The 7,875-nt window shown below is 37.7% G+C and overlaps 1 protein-coding gene across 7 annotated transcripts in view; it reads left to right on the top strand.

Moving 5' to 3' along the window:
* Positions 1–7,875, top strand: part of LOC117428462 (OTU domain-containing protein 7A) — a 108,448-nt gene that overhangs the window by 631 nt on the left and 99,942 nt on the right. For 6 of the 7 annotated variants that reach the window (XM_058998612.1, XM_058998609.1, XM_058998607.1 and 3 more), the window contains exon 1: positions 5,164–5,419. The exons of the other annotated variant lie outside the window; for it this stretch is intronic. The gene's annotated coding sequence lies outside the window, so the exon portion shown is untranslated. Of the gene's footprint in view, positions 1–5,163; positions 5,420–7,875 lie in introns of those variants that run through there. 7 annotated transcript variants of the gene reach the window in all.

Below are 7,875 nucleotides of genomic sequence, written 5' to 3'. Positions count from 1 at the left end.
AACAAATACATAATAATAATCATAATAATAATAATGATAAACAAATCGAGAACATACGCAATAAATTGTTAATCATTTTTTAATGGATTCTACAATACAAAATATAAAGAATAAATCCTTTAAATGTATAATAGTGTTACAGTATAGCATTTCTATTGTGTGATATAAAAATGTGTAGGTAACAGTTTATTTGTATTGCGCTTACAAAAAAAGATAATAAATACAGTTTACAATATTTTCTTACATTTGCAGCATCCATTTTAAATAAGTGGTTTACACAGAAGTATAATTCAAATTTGAAGCTTTGGAATATTTTATTTGTTTTAGGAGTTTGATAAAATCAAATATGATTTCAGCGTTCTCTGTGTGCATGTGCAAAAATAAATGTTAAACCAAAAAAATGTAAACTCCAATAAATAAATCAGAACCTCTATGTTTTCGATATTCAGATTTGTGGCCTTGCTATGTATCAAATATATAATTGATGGCATGTATTCTTTATGCATGTCCAATACATATTTTAGAGTTTTGAACTCTTTGTAGTTTTTTGTCCTGTGTACTGATGTGTTATTGTTTATATATTATTTGTTTATTTAGCAGACGCCTTTATCCAAGGGTGTGTGAACTATGCATCAGCTGCAGAGTCACTTACAATTACGTCTCACCCGAAAGACGCAGCACAAGGAGGTTAAGTGACTTGCTCAGGGTCACACAATGAGTCAGTGGCTGAGGTGGGATTTGAACCGGGGACCTCCTGGTTACAAGCCCTTTTCTTTAACCACTGGACCACACAGCCAATAACACGTTTTGATTTATCCACACTATTTTTCATATAGACATGTGGATGTTTTCTTTTTCTTTTTAAGGTGCACTACCTGTATTTAAACGTTGATTGGTGGTGTTGTTTGTAGAAATGCAACCCTTTACTGTTTTTCAGTTCATGCATGAATAATTTGTTTTGTTATTCTCAGCCACACAACAATTTCATGGCCGAATAGCCACAGAATAATTGTCTCAATGTATGACGGAAACAAAACACTTGCCATACACATGTGCATTGTACAGTGCTTAAACTAGAGGTCCATTAATCCCTCTAATTTCAGAAGGAATTCCACAACACAGATATAGTATTGGAGGAAATGCATTACAGGCGTTAATTACATAGATGGTAAACCGTGAAAAAATGGAAACTTTTCACAGGTGTACAGAATGCGGATGTGAATTTAAGGACCTCTAGTGGTGGATGCTGTTAACTACATTTTAAGAAGATACATTTTACCCCTTATAACCAAATTTAAATGAACAATAAATATGAAAAGTGATGGATATCATAGTATTGAAATATCTATTCATATCAGTATACTAGATTAGTTTACTGTTTTGTTCACTGGGCAGGCCGGCTCAGTTACTGTTTCTAGTGAAGCCACTGCTTCTCTCTCTCTCTTGTGTTTTGCTCCATTTCCACCTGCTCAACAATGTAACAAACATTGTCTTTCACCTTAAACGTTAACATCAAAGTGATCTGTGCTGCATTTTCAAGGCAAACAAGTAGAACCTATGCTTTTAAAGGCCCTCTGTATTGACATTTTGGGATGATAAGATAGAAGGTGGCCACTGCCTCTCATTCACAAGCACAATACCCAACCAGTAGATTGCATTGCCTTACTTCACCCTTAGCACACAGAGCGCGTTTAGATTAGGAATTTAGTGCCAGCAAAAGTCTTGCAGTGTGAGTGAGATGTGATTTAAATTTCATAGGACTACCCTGCCTTTTAGACAATAAGAGAAAACAATGAGCAGAAGGGGGTAAGGATTACACTGATTCAATATAGCTGCCCTTCCATTAGGGTAATTCTTGTGTATTTAGTTACAATGGCTGTTTATTTAGTTATTTAGTTAGGAGGCTGTGTGGTCCAGTGGTTAAAGAAAAGGGCTTGTAGCCAGGAGGTCCCCGGTTTAAATCCCACCTCTGCCACTGACTCATTGTGTGACCCTGAGCAAATCACTTAACCTCCTTGTGCTCCGTCTTTCGGGTGAGACGTAATTGTAAGTGATTCTGCAGCTGATGCAGGCGTCTGCTAAATAAACAAATAATAATAATAGTACAATATTTCACACCAGGATAAGGGCAATACGTAATTTCCAAAGATGTCCTTGAAATTGCAGAATATTAACCACCAAGACTTATTTATTATTATTATTTAGTTTTTTTTTATATAATTTCTATATTATAATTACAACATATATGGTCCAAAAATATAAAATGCATCTGATAAAGACACCTAAAATCTGTAACGCAGTTGTGTAAATGGGCTGTGCACATTCACTTGACTGATTACTTTGTTATGCAAATACAATCTCTGGTGGCTAGGCGGTGCAGCAGGCTAATCCATTAGTTTATCATGCATTTCACACTCTGGAGGCATAAAACCGGCTCTGGGGGTGAATGAAGTTTGGTGGTCTGAGTTTAGCCCCCAGTGGGCCATAGTCTATACCCCAAAACCACAACAGAATTTAGCAGTCTCTTTATTTTACCTTTAATTAAACCATACCTGGGTTAATTATTGTTGGACTAAGATACATTTTAAGGTGCACTGTGCAACTCGTTACAACTATTGGAAGTCCGATCTCTCCAGGGAGACAATACCAGAAAACTCAATGGCTTACCGTACCAATGTTGTTTCGTCTTAAAGAACACCAATGTAGCTACTTACTATTCGTTCTGAAAGAAAACTGCCTTGTTTATTATTTATTTTGTATCGTTTTATCCTTCCAGAAAAAAAGCATTGTTTTAAAAACACTTTGAAGGTGCTTCATTAAACTCTAATAATTTCTCTCTCTTCTTGTAACATGTTTGGCAGTCTAAGAAGCTACACAGAATGTGTAATTTTGCTATGATCATATGCTAGACAACAACCTGCAATGGGAAGTTTGGTTTGCCCCAGAAAAGACTTAGCAGCTGTTAGGAGCAGAGCTTCAGCTTCCAAAGTTCACAGTAGATTTCAGTCCAATACAGAACAACAGCCTTTCTTTGCTATTAAAAAATGTAATTATTATTAGTTTATTTAGCAGACGCCCTTATCCAAGGCGACTTACAGAGACTAGGGTGTGTGAACTATGCATCAGCTGCAGAGTCACTTACAACTACGTCTCACCCGAAAGACGGAGCACAAGGAGGTTAAGTGATTGAGGTGGGATTTGAACCGGGGACCTCCTGGTTACAAGCCCTTTTTCTTTAACCACTGGACCACACAGCCTCCTATGTAATAAAGCTACCATAGACCTAGAAATGTTATAATATGATTTGTATATGTTTAACATATGCTGTAAACCAGCATCCTTACAGTAAATCTACTGCACTTACAGCACTATACTTTTTAATAATTTATTCCAGGAACAAGCATCAGCAGGAAGCTACTAACTGACAGAAAAGCGTTACATAATTTACTTGGCAATTTCTGCTGCTAGCTCTTTCTCCTCTGCTTGCTATTCACATGGGGGCTTCCAGCAGCAGATCATCAGAACTCTCCTTCCAGCTTCCAAAGCTCTGCCCACACTGCCTCTGTACCTTCAACTAGGCTGCTCTGAACAGCCACTTATTTCTATTTATTTTTTCAACCCATTTGCAAATGTCCATTTTGAATGTCTCCTCTCCGCTGAAACCCACTTATTGACCAGGAGGACTCAAGGTCATCGTGAGCCCTCCAATCTCAAAGGCCAAAGCAAAACTCCCACGCGCAAGATCAAGATCTTTAAATAAAGGGTTGTGCTGGATTATATTCACTGGTTAAACGGGAGAGTGCTGTGTTCCGTTTCATGCTAAACATGCCATTTTTAAACTGGTATCACAAAGTGTGGCTAAACCAGTATGAATTCTTTATGCAGCTTACAGAGAGAACGAGTGGGAGAATCCAAGAGGCAAGACTTTCTAATAATCTCTGTAGGGAAGGCTACCAAGGGATAGGCCTAAAGCACCACTACAATCCACTTTATATGAAAATGTTAACACTGTTGTCCCGTTCTAACAGTGTTGTATGCAATTGTAGCTGCCCTTAGCCAAGCTAGTATAAGCACAGAGCCACTGCATTGCAACTGACGCTTTGTAAGAGTGACTGCAAGTTAAAGCTAGGCTTTATTTTGTCAACAGAGTTATGGCAGTTCAAGGGACTTTTCTAAAGACCGTATTTCCATAAATCCTCGTTCTTGGTGGGGCTGAATGACTTGTAAATAATAGATTTACGGCCAACTAAATCAAATAGCTCTATGGAATAATTTGTTTGCCCTTTCTTGTCGTAGAATTGTATTTTGTTTTACATGGATAGTAGCCAATTCATCCCTGCCCTATTCACAGGCTAAAAGGTTGCTAGCAAAAAAAATGTTAAAGGTAGGGTCTAGTTTTTCTCTATATCTACAATAAGGTATTTGAGCCATTTGCCCATGTCTTCAAGCGTGTGTTTAAAGGTTCAGTATTTGTAGAATGTATTGATTCTCTAAGTGTGTTTGCAGGCACTCTCTAATCGTTAAGGCCATGCTCACTCCTTTCCATCTGAATTGTGGTTGCAATAAACTGTTACTGTTATTTGTTCCTGCTTTTTCCTTAGGGGGTAAAGTGACTAGTACCCTTTTAAATGATCCCATTCTCTGATATGACCACTATCTTACTGTTTTATAACTGAATGCAATGCTTTACATTGCTGTGCTAGGGTATATATCCGCCTTCTATATAATCTGGGTACACAGTAAGAAACCAGTACAATTATTTTCCAATTAACTCTTGCTGGGCACCAGCTGACTATTATTGCTGGAATGTTCAGTACCCTAGGCTGGATCAAAGAATGTATACAGTGGTAAAACAAAATCTGTTATCCCGATATTGCACAAGAGTGTTATTTATTTTCCTAGCAGGCAAAACATTGCTTACCATCTGCCTTTGTTAGCTAACACAGACTCGGTGGAAAATAGTGGAGCAGTGCCTGTCCTTCCACTTTTCTGTATTGAAGGACCGGGCGCCACCCGCTGGCCTCAACCAGCTGTGCATTAAAACAGCCTCGAATGCAGTGGCTCGGTACGCCATTTTGACCCCCACCGTCTTGCAAAAAGAAAGAAAAAACCCTCGAAGGTAACAGACGTTAAGTCAGACAAACAGCAGCGTACGTTTTTTTCACAACCGACACGACGGGTGAACAGAACACCAATGAGATAGTGTATGGGGGCGGGTGTTATGGGAGCTTGACGTCATGGTGTGGAAGAGATAGGAGGAGGAGGAGTGAGTTTGTGCTGCAGCGGAGAATGACAGGATGAGAGAGAGGGAGAGCAAAAAAAGATAGAGCAAGAGACGGAGATGCTTGGCTGAATCGGGTATTCACTTAGCAGCCAGAGGAAAACATGGAGATGGGGAGTAATGACTGAATATACGTTGGTAAGATACAATGTTTATTTTATTATAGCGATCGGTAACTTGTAAATATTACTTATTTAATAGAGTCAGCTGTTTGAATCAGTGCGGACCCAGAACAGGTGCATTCAGATCTTCCTAATTCAATACGTGCCGGTGTTAATTTGCATGGTGCAGGTTATGTGCTGGTTTTGTTTTTGTAAAAAGTATTTAAGCATAAATCACATTAGGCTCTCCAACAAACGTAGGAGTTGATGTTATGTTTTAGGATGTCAGGTTGAAGGCACCTTCATAGATAACGATCTAATGTGCAAAATTAACAGTGTGGACAAATAGATTATAACGATGTTACCTGTCAAAGCACACCAACCAACTTTGTCATTTTAATTATTTAGACGAAAAAAACAAAAAAAAAAAACACCGCAAACATGTGTAAGGATAAGGTGCGCTGCTTTTGTTTTGGAAGGATAGCGGTATATAGGTCTACGCAGGGGTGTTTTCTTTTGATAAGCTACTGTAGTTTGTAGTTGTATTCTCTGGATTCTTGATTTTGTATGCAACTGGAACTGACTGTTCCAGTTTTAAAACGATTCCCCTCTTTATGTAATATTCAGGACAGACAATGAACATAATGGAACGCAGCTATATACTTTTGGCTGTGTGAATTCGGGTTTCCAGAAAGCGTGACTTAGTTTCGACTTTGAGGTGGCATTTGCTACAAATGCGTTGTTTCTCATAGTAGTACACCTTTAATTTGCAATACGTGTTCGTTATCTGATACATAAGGCGCAGAACAAACGACGGTGATGTAAAAAGGCAGCACATTATACAGCACATGACAGGAACTTTAAACAGTAAACGCAACAGTATTTCATTAAGACTTCAGTGCTCCTGTTGAGGTTTCTATTCACATGAAATGCACTGTGCGTTGAAAAGTAACGACGGTGTGGCACGTCAGAACGTGTGAATACTCATGTACAGTATGTTTGTGCTAATGTACGTAGTTTACATGTCTTTTAAAAATGCCTGCAACCTAGTTTTAAACAAAGACGGTCTAGCTACTGTGCTTTGCCAAACGTGTTCTGCCCTGCTGGGACCAGCGTATACACAACCAGCCTTTCCACGTGCTAGGAGCATTGTTTTTATATACCTTGCACCAGGTGTGGCAGGACTTTTTAGTGCCCAGAAGCCCCAAAAAGCACAGAAGGGCAGAATATAAACAGGTGTATCTGTAGGGGTCTGAAACAGTTAGCTGAGTAAAATACTGTTGTTGCATCACTGTGTTAATGTTAATTATATTAGTAGAGCTGCTTCTAATGATGTAGAATATTACTTTTCTCCCATCTGACATGTTGAGTGGTGAGTCATATAAAACAAATACAACATGAAACAATAGTGAATTTCACTAAATCGCAAACCATTACAGTTAATACTTGGGTCAGTCTCTGCCACTAATTTATGTTTTATACTGTGACTCATTCAGAACTAGAAGGAACGTTTTAAAGTGAAAAAATTCTATACATTTATTAAAAAGTAAAATATTTTGGACAGACATTTTAGAGAATGACCCATTTCTGATCCACAATCTAATCAAATGTACTGTAAATGCCCGAACGAGAGAAGAAAAAAAAAATCACATAAGTATGCTTTTAGTTTAAGATATAACCGTTTTATGAAAATTGCCTTTTACTGTATGAGCCAGGTTTTGTATAAATACAATTTAGTAACACAAATATTGGTAACATTTTTAATTTGAACAATTCAGAATGTGGAATGTAAGTAGCTTTATTCAATGAACGCTGTTCTTCAATGAGCAGATGTTAGAATGTTAGGCAGTCTTGCTTGCTGGAAGCTGTCCTTGTGATTCCCCCCTGTCTGTTTATTCTCAGAGGAACTCTGTGACTGGAGATGATTGGAACCAGCTTACTTTGTTTTTGTCTTTTGTATCTTTTGAAAACTTTCCTCCTGGGTAATTAGCACAATGATCTTAAGAGCTTGGCATGGCATGGATGCCACTCCCAATAATATGATTTGAAAGACCTACTCCCTCCTTTTAATATCACCTCAAAAGCAAGAAATCATTCTAAGCATCAGCTCTGTAATTACTGTACACCGTCCAAGCCTCCAAAATAGGGATATCTGGGGGAAATATGAGACAATTTCTAAAAATCTTGAACTCTTCTATGCTTAATAGTGGTTTTTCTTTCTTTTTCTTTCTTTCTAAAAACGTGTATATATTTAATATTTTTTTTTACCCAGAGGTCTCTGTGTTGTATTTACTCTGGGTAACTGTACTATGTTTTGTCTGTGTAAATACTGATCTATAATAAGGCTGTAGGTTAATTCTTCATTTTAAACGTTGAGTAAAATCATGACCCACATATTTGATCCCATCTCTTACCCTTTAAATACAGATACGAGGCATAACTTCCCTTGAAGTTTTGTGAAAAGTTATATAGTTAAAAATGCTTTTGTTGTTC

The sequence above is a fragment of the Acipenser ruthenus genome, chromosome 24 (assembly GCF_902713425.1).
Source record: "Acipenser ruthenus chromosome 24, fAciRut3.2 maternal haplotype, whole genome shotgun sequence".
Lineage (NCBI taxonomy): Eukaryota > Metazoa > Chordata > Actinopteri > Acipenseriformes > Acipenseridae > Acipenser > Acipenser ruthenus.
The sequence above is the reverse complement of the archived record's forward strand: the minus strand, read 5'-3'. Positions and strand labels throughout refer to the sequence as shown.